The sequence below is a fragment of the Chiloscyllium plagiosum genome, chromosome 24 (assembly GCF_004010195.1).
Source record: "Chiloscyllium plagiosum isolate BGI_BamShark_2017 chromosome 24, ASM401019v2, whole genome shotgun sequence".
NCBI classification, from domain to species: Eukaryota; Metazoa; Chordata; class Chondrichthyes; order Orectolobiformes; family Hemiscylliidae; genus Chiloscyllium; species Chiloscyllium plagiosum.
Window position 1 is genome coordinate 37,931,093 of NC_057733.1, and position 14,385 is coordinate 37,945,477.

At 40.7% G+C, this 14,385-nt stretch overlaps 1 protein-coding gene across 2 annotated transcripts in view; it reads left to right on the forward strand.

The window, feature by feature from the left end:
- Positions 1 to 1,181: 1,181 nt before the first annotated feature.
- Positions 1,182 to 14,385, forward strand: part of LOC122562200 (transmembrane channel-like protein 7) — a 62,251-nt gene continuing 49,047 nt past the window's right edge. Inside the window, exon 1 of one of the 2 annotated variants that reach the window (XM_043714873.1) lies at positions 1,182 to 1,255. The gene's annotated coding sequence lies outside the window, so the exon portion shown is untranslated. Of the gene's footprint in view, positions 1,256 to 3,314; positions 3,333 to 14,385 lie in introns of those variants that run through there. The other variant, XR_006315260.1, reaches the window with a different exon arrangement.

Below are 14,385 nucleotides of genomic sequence, written 5' to 3' on the forward strand. Positions count from 1 at the left end.
CCAGCGCCCCTCCCCCAAATTCCCTCCCCCCTACCTTTTATCTCAGCCCTCTTGGCACATCAGCCTCATCCCTGAAGAAGGGCTTATGCCCGAAACGTCGATTCGCCTGCTCCTCGGATGCTGCCTGGCCTGCTGTGTTTTTCCAGCACCACATTTTTCAACTGTAATATTCACTTGGCTTGTGCTGGAGCAAGATTCTCCAGGGAATTCTCTCACTCTGAAGAACAGTTCTGGCTGATGTTAAAAAGTCACCAGGCTGAGAAAGAAAAAGAATGGAAATCAATCTTCAGGAGCAAGTAGAAACAAAATTACTGCAGATGCTGGTATCTGTGCTGACAACAACAAATGCTGGAGATTGCAGCAGGTCAGATAGCAGCCTTGGAGAGAGAGCTTGTCTGACCCGCTGTGATCTCCAGCATTTGTGGTTTTCCTCAGGAGTTATGCATTACTTTGTACTGGAACCAGGAGAATGGATTGTCTCTTTATTGTAACCTACACCTGTGAAGTGTTTGGGGTTTGTTTCTGTAGTTTATAAGTTGCCTTCTTACATTGGCCCGCTATTGCCCCCGAAACACATGGGCAGTGGTGAGTCAGTTGGGAAAATACGATGAGAGCAGAAAAATAACGTTTTCAATGTTGAGAAAAAAAGTCTGATTTTCCACTCAAGTTTGAAATGACGAGATGAGAATCTCACCAGTGAGCAGCTTCATACCTATTTTTGTACGTTTACATCTCATTAGTACCTAATGTCACCTCTTTTGTATGCAATTTCCTATTCTCCCACATGGAAGAGTGGGGCTAGATAGCGACAAATCCCAATGTGAAAGTCAGACTAGCTCCTGGTGGTTCTAACTTGCAGCTTCTTCCTCGGAGTTCTACTTTGGAAAGCAGTCACCAATATCACAGCCTTGCTCCATGGGTAGTGACCGCCTGTATTCCCTGCTCATGGAGTTTGGCATTGGACTCCCGCCAGCCTCATCACACCATCAGAGCACGTTTCAGACTAACCTGAAATTTGGTTCTCCAATTCATTACTAGACTTTGGATCACAACAACGCCTTATGTTTCAGGCCTAGTTTTGTACATGTACATCTGATTAGTACCTAATCTCACTTCTTTTGTATTTTTGCAGGGAGAGGCAATGGCCTAGTGGTATTATTGGTAAACTGTTAATGCAGAGACCCACCTAATGTTCTGGGGATCCAGGTTCAAATCCCACCACGGCAGATGGTGGAATTGTTGGAGCACGCACTTGGTCTGTATCTGTTTGGATGTTCACAGCATCTCTGCCTTGCCTTTTTGTGCATTGTCACATTGTTCAGAGCATACAATATCAATATATGCCTATCTTGCTTTGTCTCTGAGCATAGCCATGAATCCAGGCAGCTTGTCCCGTCTTCTACTTGGAATGAAGTGTCATCTATCGGCCCTCAGAATCTTTTCTTTATCATTTCTCTCCCAACACATGTATTGTTAAGGGCTGTTTGGTGATTTGCATCATGTGGCCTGGTGCACAAGTGAGATTTAAAAACGTTGCTGGTGGTAGAAATCACAAAGGTCCAAGCAGTGGCTGATATGTCTGCCAGTTGTGAGCTCAAGATAGCCTGAACACAGGACTATAGGAGTTTGGTGTTCCACAATGAGATAAGTAGAGGTAAAATGTGTGAAATAATTCACTAGAGCTCACAGAGAGAAACCTTCCTCGAAACTACCCAAAATAGACCCTTAGCCAATTTTTGGTGAAGTGGAAGCCCCTATTTCCAACCCTGATTTGACAAAAATATTACATATTTACATTTTGATCAGTTCTTCTCTCAGAGTTACAGGATAGACACTTTCTGCTGTGAATCAGTGCAGACAAATCCAGAAATGCTCACAGCCAGCCACTTGGAAATGGAGCAACTTGGAAACCATCCCTGTTTTTCAGCAATGAATACCGCACTCTGTGGTTCAAATGCCCTGCAGTTACTTTCATCACTGCAGAAGAAAGGTCATTTTGCAAGGTACGTGGGGAGGTAAGGTGGCATTTGGATGAGGGGTGTAGCATGTCAGGTGAGTTAGACTAGAGTGGCAGATGGTCAGCCTGATAATGTGGCAGGTTAGTGGTAGGGCATCAGGTAAGTGGATGACTGCTTGGAGTAAGTCGAGGGGTCAGCTTGAAGCTGGGAGTTATTGGGCCAGGAATGGGGCTTGTCTGGTCGAATGTTTTGGATCCAGCGTTTGGGTTTCAGGTCCAGTAGGTTATAGTGGGGGTCCTATACTTTGTGTAGAATGTCCCATCCAAGAGGACTAGGTCAGTGGGGAGTGTTCGGTGTGGTTGGGTGGAGTGTGTCAGTTCTCAGGGTCGACAGGAAGTATTATTGGGTGGGATAGTTATGAGACAGGGTTTCAGTTTAAAAGTTATCCAGGATTTAGAGTAGATTTTAATCCTCCAAATTTTACTGGTGCCAAGTAAGCTTCAAGGAGTGAGAAGACTCCAAAATCTTTCTTTATTATTTCAAGTTGTGGACTTTACCAGATGGTTCCAGACACCCAGGAGGTTCCAAACAAGTTTTAATATCCTGGACAATTCTATGGTGTCAACTTCAATTAGATTTCTGCATGGTCCCAGCATGCAACTTCAGTGTTCCTCATAGAAACAATTCCCTGGTTACTGGAATTTCTAGGCCAGTCAATAGTGCTTTTAGTCTGATACTCACAGAAGAGGTTTTGAAACATTACACCAGGTCATACCATCTTTTGCAGCTATTAACTGAAAGTTCCAATTTCATTTTAAAGTTGCCAGTCTCTACAGGGATTGTAACAGGACACCAGGATTACTGCATAACTTGTGTTCCGATGAATAATTAATTATGGAAATTATATTGAGCAATTTTTGTCATTTTAACTTGTAGAAGAGAAGTCAAATGAAATGAATTTCACCATTAAAATCATTATAAATTGATCTACACTCTAAAAAGTATTCTATTATTAATGTTTTACTTAATGTGAATGTCATACATACATAGTTGTATTATGCATAGTTCTTGTAAATGTTAGGTGCAGGGAAACTGATAAATCATTCAATAATTGTTCTGCTACAATTTTTGATAAAATTCAAGTGTGCTGCCTCTTCAAATTAGGTAGAATACTAACCACTTTAACAGTGAAGAGTCCAGTTTTGTAGGAAGCAGTCAAGGGCGAAGCATAATATTTTTCTAGCTTTGGAACTTTGCAGATCTGGGCTCTGTAACCAATTTACTTGTCAGCATCTGGAGAGTCAGCAGACCCATCCTGACCTGGCTCTCTGAGCTGAAACCAAAAGAAAAATGCTGGAAAATGTGGAGTAGAAGGTACAGATTTGTTTTGTTTTGAACTCTTACCCAATTTAAAGGGGCCAACAAGTACACTGGAGTCAACTAAATAGATTAAGGATTTAATAATTAAAAATAGCTTTTTTGCATAATCCAAGGATCTAGCAGCTTGTGGGAAAGAAAAAATAAAGCAGACTACATTATTTCTTGTTAGTAATAGTAACAGGTTTGTAAGCAAATTGTATGATTTTATTTTAAATAGTCCATTTGGTTTAGCTAGATTGAGCCTGAATTCACAATTCATATTAAAAATTAATCACTTCTCATTGGTTTTAGCTTAAGTGACTGAGGAGATTAATTGAGTTTGTGAAAGAGGTTTAATTGCAGTGAGAAATCACATTTGGTTTATTAATGTTGGTATGTACGGTATGGACAAGCTATTATAATCGATAAAGGCTGGGGCCGAACATTTTAGTGTTAACAAGAATCATACCTCAGGGTGTGCCCACGCCCTCATAAAGGAATGAAGTTGGAGAATTTTATTTTACATTTTATATTCCACATGGCTTTCATCTGCAGTACATTTCAACGTTGTCCAAAATTTATCAGGTTTCAAAAACATCCAGCTGTACCTCAGCCACATTTTTTTTGCATTGTTCTGCCTCTGTGTTACCAGGGTGTAAACATAATATTTCATACATTTCCTCCAGGAAATGTGAAGTAGTGTGAATGTCACTGAACTAGTAATACAGAGACTCAATCCAACGCCCTGAAAGACCTGAATTCAAATTCCAAAATGTCATTTGGTTTAATTCATACAAAATCTGGAATTCAAAGCTTGTTTCAGCAATGATACCACTGAGCTATAAATAATTGTTATAATTCCCCTCTGCTTTACAAATGCCTTTTAGGCAAGGAAATCTATCATCCTCACCTGGTCTGGCTGGTATGTGACACAAGCTGAAAAACTCCACAGAGGCTGGTATCCCAAGTCACCCTTTATTTACACACAAAGTCCTTGAGACTCATCCAGCTCCCTCAAAGACTGCTCCCAGAGTGAACAGGATGTCTGACACTCCTGTTCTTATCTATCAGTCGGCTTCCTGATTGGACCAGGTTAACAGCCCCAGAGAACTCACATTCTATGAGGTGCACATGGCTGACCTCATTACAATCACTGCACTCCTAACTGCCCTCTGAGATGGTCTAGAAAGCCATTCAATTCACAGGCATTTGAGAACAGCCTTGCTAGTAGCACCCCATCCATTGAAGCAATAAAAAAAAGCTAAGTATTGGAGGAATCAAAGCCATTGTCCTGGGTGCTGCCTCAAATTCTATTCACTGCCCAATGTCGCAAACTATTTGACATTAATGTTCTACATGGCCCTGAGCTTCTCACCATGTGCTCTATCCGTTGCTACCATAATTTCTTCCAACTCCATATCACAGCTCTCTGCCACTCCATCAACTCACCTGTTGTTTTAAACCTCATTCACACTGTTGTTACCTCCTCACTTAACCATTCTAGCGGCCTCCCATTCTGCACCCTCATATGCACCAAAATGCATATTGTTTGCATTCTAACTCAACCCAATTTCCATCTCTATATTACTGCTGAGCTCATTAACCTACATAACATTCCCTGGTGCATTGGATGGTGAGGGATGACCTTCTAGAGGTTTATAAAATCACAACGGGCATGGATAGGATAAATGGTCAAGGTCTTTTCCCTGGAGTGGGGGAATCCAGAACTAGAGGGCATACATTTAAGGTGAGAGTGGAAAAATTTAAGAGGACCCTAAGGGGCAACTTTTTCACGTAGAGGATGGTGCATGTATGGAATGAGCTGCCAGAGAAAATGATGAAGGCTGGTACAATTACAACATTTAAATGGCATCTGGATGGGTGTATGAATAGGAAAGGTTTATAGGGATATGGGCCAAGTGCTGGCAAATGGGACTTGATTAGGTTAGGATATCTGGTCAGCATGGATGAGTTGGACCGAGGGGCCTGTTTCCGTGTTGTACACCTCTATTACTCTGTGTCCATATCTTTCTCATCTTTGCACACCTTGTATCTGTGACTCCCATCAACCTTACAATGCTCAAATAACTGAACTAACATCTTCAGTCTGTTGAAGACCATGTCATCAGCATTCTAGGTCATATGTTATAGGATTCCTTCCATGAATCTCTTTCCTTTAAGACACTTCTGAAAACTTACATTATCCAAATGAATACAAGCTTCTTTGGCTTGGTCTTTGCTTCCTGATTACACCTCACATTAATGGTGTTATATAAAAAACAAGCTATGTTGAAGTCTAGACTATTATGCAATTATATTAATATCTCTTGTTAGAAAAAGCACTCATTTTGAAGCAAATTGTTGTATTTTATTTTAAATATTCAGTTTTATTTGTGCCACATTACCCTGTGCCCAGCTGGTATGGAAAAGCTCAGTGACTTGTGATATCTGGGATCAGAGATCTGGGAGTCATTTCTTTATAAACAGCCATTGCTGTTAACCCTGTTCTGCCCTGATGATCTGCTTTTGATGCAGTGATAGGCCTTCAAACCTGAAGAGGTGAAACTTATGTTCGGTCCTGTAATGTAAGAACAACATTTAGGAAATGTAGTGCTGAACGGTCCAGTGTACTTTTATTACAGCTCCTGGTATATATATATATATATATATATATGTTATAATCATAGGCACTGCATTTCTGAACTAAAGCTTGGCAAATTGGATCTACAGATTGGAGTGGCACGATGGCTCAGTGGTTAGCACTGCTGCCTCACAGCGTCAGAGACTTGGGTTTAATTCCAGTCTCGGGCAACTGTCTGTATGGAGTTTGCACACTCCCCCTGTGTCTTTGTGCGTTCCCTCCGGGTGCTCTGGTTTCCTCCCATAGTCCAAAGATGTGCAGGTGAGGTGAATTGGCCATGATAAATTGCCAATAGTGTCCAAGGGAATGTAGGTTAGGTGGATTGATGTGGGAAATGCAGAGTTATAGGGTAGAGTGGGTGAGTCTGTGTGGAATGCGTTTTGGAGAGTGGGTGTGGACATGTTGGGCTGAATGGCCTGTTTCCATACTGTAGGGATTGTATTCTATTCTAATCATAAGACCCTCATCATGTCATGTTGCAGGACATCTTAGTAAGATGGAGATCTTTATACATCATGTCATGTATCATTCAGTGTTGACATCATGATTAGATTAGATTAGATTACTTACAGTGTGGAAACAGGCCCTTCGGCCCAACAAGTCCAAACCGCCCCGCCGAAGCGCAACCCACCCATACCCCTACATTTGCCCCTTACCTAACACTACGGGCAATCATGAACATGTAAGATATACTGCAGACAAGCTGTGGTACAAAATGCAATAACCTGTCCCTTAATTTCTTCTTGTGTGGTTGAGGAACAAATGTAAATATTATAGTGACATAGTTCAGAATTCTGTTATTCTGAATTCTGAAAACTCAGTGACAATCTTCAAATTATCGATCAATATCCTGCAAAGATTTACCATGTGACCCGAGCCTTCATGTTAAACACAAACCAGGAACAGGAGCAGGCCATTTGGCCTTTTGAGCTTGTTGTGCTATTCAATTATGTCATGGCTGATTTGATTGTAACTTCAAATCCATGTTTCTGCCTATTCTTTCCTTAAATTCAGCATTTAAGCAATAAAGTTCTAAAGATTCACAACTCTCTGAGAGAAGAAATAAAAATAGTCTCTGTTTTAAGTAGGCAATCCCTGATTTTTCAATAATGACCCTAGTTCGAGATTGTCCCCAGAAAGGAAACATCATCCCCACATCAACCCAATCAAGACCTCTAAGGATTTTAAATATCTCAATCAAATTAACTTTGATTTTCTAAACACCAGGTGATACTAACCTTTCCTGTCCAATCTTTTCTCATAAGATAACTCACCCATTCCAGGTATTCATCTGGTAAACCACCTCTAAACTGCCTCCATCATTCTTCCATCCTTCGTTAAATAAGGTGACCAATATTCTGGCCAGTACTCCAGATGCAGTGTCAGTAATCCCCTGGATAACTGAACCATAACCTCCCTACTTTGGTATTCAATTCCCCTTGCTGTAAAGTATAATATTCTATTAGCCTTCCTTTTTTTGCTGCACTTGAATATGAATCTTTTGCAATTCGAGCATGAGGACAACCAGAGACTTCTGAACCACTGAACTGTACAACCTCTCACCATTCAGATAATATGCTTCTCTTAATTTGTTTTGCCAAAATGAACAATTTCATACTTTTCCAAAATATAGCCCATTTATCACATCTTTACCCACTCTCCTAATCAATCAGTATCTTTTGTAAGCTCCTTGTGTCCTCTTCACAATTAATTTTCCAAACTATATTTATGTAATCAGCCAATTTGGCAACCTTACTCTCAATCCCTTAGCATCATAGCACGGAAACAGATCCTTCACTCCAACCAGTCCATTTCGACCAGATATCCCAACCCAATCTAGTCTCACCTGCCAGCACACGGCCCATATCCCTCCAAACCCTTCCTATTCATATACCTATCCAGATGCCTTTTAATATCGCAATTGTACCAGCCTCCACCACTTCTTCTGGCAGCTCATTCCATACACGTACTACCCTCTGTGTGAAACAGTTGCCCCTTAGGTCTCTTTTATATCTTTCCCCTCTCACCCTAAACCTATGCCCTCTAGTTCTGGACTCCCACCTCAGGGAATAGACTTTGTCTACTTATCCTATCCATGCCCTTCATGATTTTGTAAACCTCTATAAGGTCACCCCTCAAACTCCGATGTTCCAGGGAAAACAGCCCCAGCCTGTTCTGCCTCTCCCATTAGCTCAAATCCTCCAACCCTGGCAACATCCCTGTAAATCTTGTCTGAACCCCTTCAAGTTTCACAACATCCTTCCAATAGGAAGGAGACCAGACCTGCACGCAATATTCCAACAGTGGCCTAACCCTTCATCTAAGTAGTTTACACAAAGTGTAAGGAGTTGAGGTCCCAGCTCTGATCTGAATGGTAAGCCACCCATTATAATTTGTCAACCTGAAAAAGACCTAATTGCACCAACTCTCTGCTTTCTGTCAGTCTGCTATCCATGGCAATATACTACCCACGACACCATCGGCTTCTATTTTTTTGCAGAGATATTTGATGTGACACTTTGTCAATGCCTTTTGCAAAAGTATAGTACATCTACTGGATCCTCTATAACCACACACCACATGTTATCTCCTCAAACAACTCCAACAGATTGGTTAAACATGATTTCCCTTTCACAAAAGCATGTTAACTCTGCCTGATAACTTGAACTTATCCAAGTTCCCTGCTTTGACGTCTTTAAGAATAATTTCTAATGCTTTCACTATGACAGCTGTTGAGCTAACTGATCTGCAGTTTCCTCCTTTCTGTCGTCTTCCCTTTTGGATTAAGGATTTTACATTTTCTATCTTCCAATCTAATGGGATTGTCCCTGAATCAAGGGATATTGGGTAAATTGAAGCCAACAAATCAACTACCTCACTTGCCACATCTCTTAAGACCCTATGATGACATCCAGGCATGTGTCAGGCTAAAACTCCCAATATTTTTATCAGTACCACTTCTTTGGTGAATGTGATTTTACTTATTGTTAAGTCTCCAATCTCACTTTCAAATAAACAATGCTCACTTTGTCCACTTGCTCGCCTTTTATGTTGAGAATTGTCAGTATCCAATTTGCTCCCTGTTGGCTATAGGATAGAAAGCTGCATATTAATTGTGCAAAATTTGCAGTTAATAAGAATATTAACAAATTATAAGCCCCCTTCATAGGCAAATTGTTGCTGCATGGCAAGAATCTCATCTTGTTTGGAACTTACTTAAAAATGCAACAACTTGCTCCGAATGTCAACCAATCCGCTCATCTTTCCCGTGCCACTTCTCCCCGCCCCACAACCCCCCCATACTGCCTTCAGCATAAATGTCACCTTTTTCGAGCTGCTATCAGTCCTGATGATAAGTCAGTGGACTTAAAACGTTAACTCTTTCTTTCCACAGACCTGCCAGGTATCACCAGCAATTTCTATTTTAATTAAGAAAGGCATGCAGGATTTCCCACAAAATTCCACCAGATTTCTCACCATTGCCATTATTGTTCAGAGTCCTATAAGATTCAGCGCAAAATTTCTGGAAAGCTTCCTCTTATTTTCTAATTTTTCCATCTTTATTCTGTCAAATCTTCTGAGCTACTACCTGTCTTTGCACTTTCTCTTTAAGTTTGATTTTATCTTTAAGATTTGTAATTAACTGCAGATGATGTGTCTTTCCCTTGGAATTCTTTTTCATCAGAATGTATCTATTCTGTGTATTCTAAAATATCCCCTTAAGAATCTGTTACTTTATCTCCATTGACCTTTTCCTTAACCTAATTAGCCTATTCACTTTTGCTCGACCTGATTGTATACTTCAAAACTGCCCTTATGTAAATTTCATAACTTTTATCTCCAAGCCAAGCTCTCTTCCTCAAACTGAACGTAAAATTCAATCATATTGTGGTCACTGCTGCCTGGGAGTGCCTTCCTTATGAGGTCAATGCTGTCTTGTTGCACAATATCATGTTCAGTATAGCCTGTTCTCTAGTCAGCTCCAGAACCTGCTGCTCCAAGAAACCATCCTGAAATAAATCCATAAGTTCCTCATGTTAGTCCATCTAACATTTCCAGTCAATATGTAGATTAAATCACCCATGATTTTTGATGTACCTTTCTGACAAGCTCACATAATGTCTTCCTTTATGGCCACCCTACTGGGTGGTTACTTGTAGGGAGCCTGTACACAATTCCCATAAGTTACTAATTGCTTTATCATCTTTCATTTCTACCTAAATTATTTCCACATCTTTGTTCAAACACAGAAATTGCTGGCAGAACTCAGCAGTTTGGGCAGCATCTGTGAGAAGAAAGCAGCGTTAACATTTTAGTTCCAGTAACTCTGACAGAATGGAGTTCTATTCTGATGAAGATTCACTGGACTTGGAGTGTTAACTCTGATTTCTTCCCACAGTTGCTGCCTGACATGCTGAGTTCACCAGTAATTTCTGTTTTTGTTTCAGATCTTCAGCATCTTCAATTATTTGTTTTATTTTGTCCATATTTTGGTTTCCTGAACTTAACTCATCTCTCTGTTTTGCGCTGAAACCATAATTAATTAACAGAGTCACCCCTCCCCCTTTTCCTATTTTCCTAGTCATCCTGCAATGATATCTCTGTTTCAGCTACCAGATTGTACTTACTCATTTCTGCTTGTACTCTCTGTTTATCTGTTTGTTTTGAATGCTACATTCAGAACCTTTAGTACTATCCTTTTATCCTCTTTTAGTCTCATTTATTGGTTGACTCTTATATTCAAACTCTCTATCCGTTCCCATCATGGTCTTTGTAACATTTTCTGTTTTAATACCCTCTTCTTTGGTGTTGACTCTGCTCTTTTATTTAATACATATTCTCAAATTTGAACTCTTGCTTTCAGTATTCAGTTTTAACTCATATCTACTTCCCTAGTTATGTGGAAAACGGTGACATTTATGCTGAAGGCATACTGTTCCCAGTATGGTTCAAGTTGAGGTTCTGTTTTGTAACTTGGCATCTAGCTCCTCATATGGAACTACGCAGAACTCAATTTCCAGTTTATGTCATTGACACATATATTAGTCATACTCTCTGAATCCTTCCCCTCCCATTGCCAGTTGTTCTTCAGCCTTGAACATGATGCCTAAAACTGGCATATAGCAGGCATCTAGATCACATTAATTGCTGCAGAGAATAGAGTCAATTCCCCATACTGTACTGCCCCCTACTCCCACTATATTCCTTCTTACAACCCCCTTCTTCTCTTGAGTGACTTCCTGTACCACAGTGCCCAGGTCAATTAATTCATTCTCCTCTGCAGTCCTCACTGTCATCCACATAGGCTGAAAGTATCTCACATCTGCTGGACAATTGCACTGGTTGAGGCTCCTGTGCTCCCACAGTCCCCTTTACCTTCCTCACTCATAATCACACTCTCCTGTCCCTGAACACTAACCAAGTCAGATGATCTAATCCTAAGAGATGAGACAGCCTTCTGGTACTAAGAAACAGGTACCAGTAAGAATCCAAGTAACATCATTCCCCTTTCCTGATGAGTCACAACATCTGCAGAACAGCCTCTAGCCCAAACCCTGAGCTGAAGTTGCTTAAACGTTTCATGTCTTGTTCATACTTTTCGACAGATATCAAAAGATTCCTGAGGACTTCTATCCAGCTTCACAGTGTAAACCATTCAAATGGTTTTCTAGTGGAACATGTGGGGTTTAATAGAGCAGGAATGATGATGACAATGTGCTTTAATCATGCCTTCATTTTAAAAAAAACTCAATGACAGGATGTAATGCTGTGTTATTTTGTGTTTTAAGCCAGCGCTGCTGTCTGCACATTGAGATACAGGTCTGAGTCTCTACCCATCGACACATTTTAAGGCTTCCTATTCCTAATCATAAAGTAAAACTCCTCAATGCTTTAAACTCCTTCATATACTTTTGACTGTATTAAATTCTACTGTGTAGTGCCTCAGATCTTTCTCTGCACATGATTCTTTTAAGTTAGTGTTCTTGCCTGATACTGTCAAAATTAGCCTTCCTTCAATTTAGACTTATCTATCTTATTGTTGTCAGAGTCAGGCCATCAATAACATCAACATGAATCTCATTATACCACTGGAATATCCAGTATTTACTCCCCATCCCTTACTTCCTAGAAAACATGATGGTGAGTTGTTTCTTGAATACGACTGAATAGCTTGCTGGGCCATTTGAGATGATGGCTAAGTGTCAACCACTTACCTGGAGGTCTAGAAACACATTAAAGCCAGATCACTGAAAGGGTGACCAATTTCTTTTCTCTAAAGAACATGATCGATCAGGACTGGCTTTCACAAAAACAATTGCACCTGCATGTGTGCTCGGCCTTGGAATGAGCTTGACACTTGTTTGTTCCCCGAACCTGTACAGGAAATCTTTTAACAGAGGGAGGTTGTTGTGCTGCAGCTCCCACCCAGGTTTGGCTGATTCGGAAATACCCCCACTTTTACCATTTGCCATAGGCATATCAGAATGATTTCTGATACTAATCAACCTGTTTGCCCACTCTGTGTCACCACTAGAGACCTTCTTCCTTCCAGATTTGTTTTATGAATTGTAATTTAAATTCCTCAGCTGCAGTGATAGAATTTGAACTTTTGTAGCTGGATATTTACTTCAGGCCATTGGAATATTGGTCTCATACCATGCTGCACACCTGTGATGCTAAACTTCAGTCAGTAAGTCTCAAGAATCCTTTTTCTGGTGAGGATTCTGGGCAATCTAAGATGGAGGATGGAAAGAATTTCTGGCTGGAACAGGCTACTCCTTTTTTGAGATATTTTAGATGTTGGAGATGATTTCCTTGAATTCGAGGAGCAGCAATTACTGATTTATATGCTCTTGCATTGTTTTGCAACTTTGGAGGAAAAAAAAGTCAAAACAATGGCACTTTTAAAAGGGAGAGGAATAGATAAAGGTAGCACATGGTTTATGCAGGAGAGAGAGTGAACCTGCACAGTTATTTTCCTGTTGAAATTCATGTATTGCTGGACGTCGGAGTGCATCTGGGAAAATTAACAAATAGTGAAATTCACAACAGAATTTGGAGAAACCTGTTTGGGAGAGGTCACAGCACAGAAACAGATAAGTGAATAGTTTTAAGTATAACCTTGTTGTAAATCTACAATAGTGAGTAGAATTTTTTTTTTATTGATGATATGTTTTGTTGAGATGTTTCCCTTGATCAAACTTAAAAATATAAGCCATAAGTATTAAGTTAGCCTGGAGCAGTGTTTTGTAGAGAAATAAGATGGTGCTATTTTCTGGGTCTGTAGATTGGAAGAAGCAAAAATGGCCTTTAGTAGAGTGAAATGCTCTTGTTGTCAGATGTGGGAGTTTAGGGAGAGTTTACGTGTTACTAAGGATTGTATCTGCAATAAATGCCATTGGGTGTGAATCCTATCAGATTGAATTAATCAGATGGAGAGACAGTTAGAGGCAATGAGGAATTTACAAGAGCAAGGGGATTTGATGGATGGCAGTTGTAGGATACAGTCACATAGATGGGTTAACTCTAGGAAAGGTAAGAGAAGTAGGCAGGTAGTGCAGGAATCTTCTGTGGCTATCCCCATTTCAAACAATTTCGCTGTTTATGAAAATGTAGGGGGAGATGGATTCTCAGGGAAATGTAGCACAAACACCAAGTTTCTGGTATTGAGACTGGCTCTAATGCAATAAGGGGTACGTCGCGTTCCAATTATGTGAGGGGAATCTCTAGTCCGAGGTACAGGCAGATGTTTCTGTGGCCAGCAGCAAAAAATCAGAATGGTGTGTTACCTCTCTGGTGCCAGGATCAAGGATGTCTTAGAGAGGTTGCAGAATGTGGTCAAGGGGCAGAGGGCGCAGCAGGAGGTCATTGTACACATTGAAACCAATGACATAGGAAGGGAAAAGGATGAGATTCTGAAGGGAAAATACAGAGAGGCAGGAATTTAAAAAGGAGGTCCTCAAGGGTAGTAATATCTGGATTACTTCTGGGGCTGCGAGCTAGTGAGGGTAGGGATAGGAGGAGAGAGCAGATGAATGCATGGCTGAGGAGCTGGTGTATGGGAGAAGGATTCACGTTTTTGGATCATTGGAATCTCTTCTTGGGTAGAAGTGACCTGTACAAGAAGGATGCATTGTACCTAGATTGGAAGGGGACTAATATACTGGCAGGGAGATTTGCTAGAGCTGCTCTAGCAAACTAGTAAGGTGGGGAGAGGGGGAATCCAGGGAGATGGTGAGGAAAGAAATCAATCTGAGACTGGTACAGTTGGAAAAAGAAGCGAGTCAAACAGTCAGGGCAGGCAGGGACAAAGCAGAGAACAAGGTAGCACTGATAAATTAAACTGCATTTATTTCAATGTAAGAGGCCTAACAGGGAAGGCAAATTAAGTCAGGGCATGGTTAGGTACATGGAATTGGGATATCA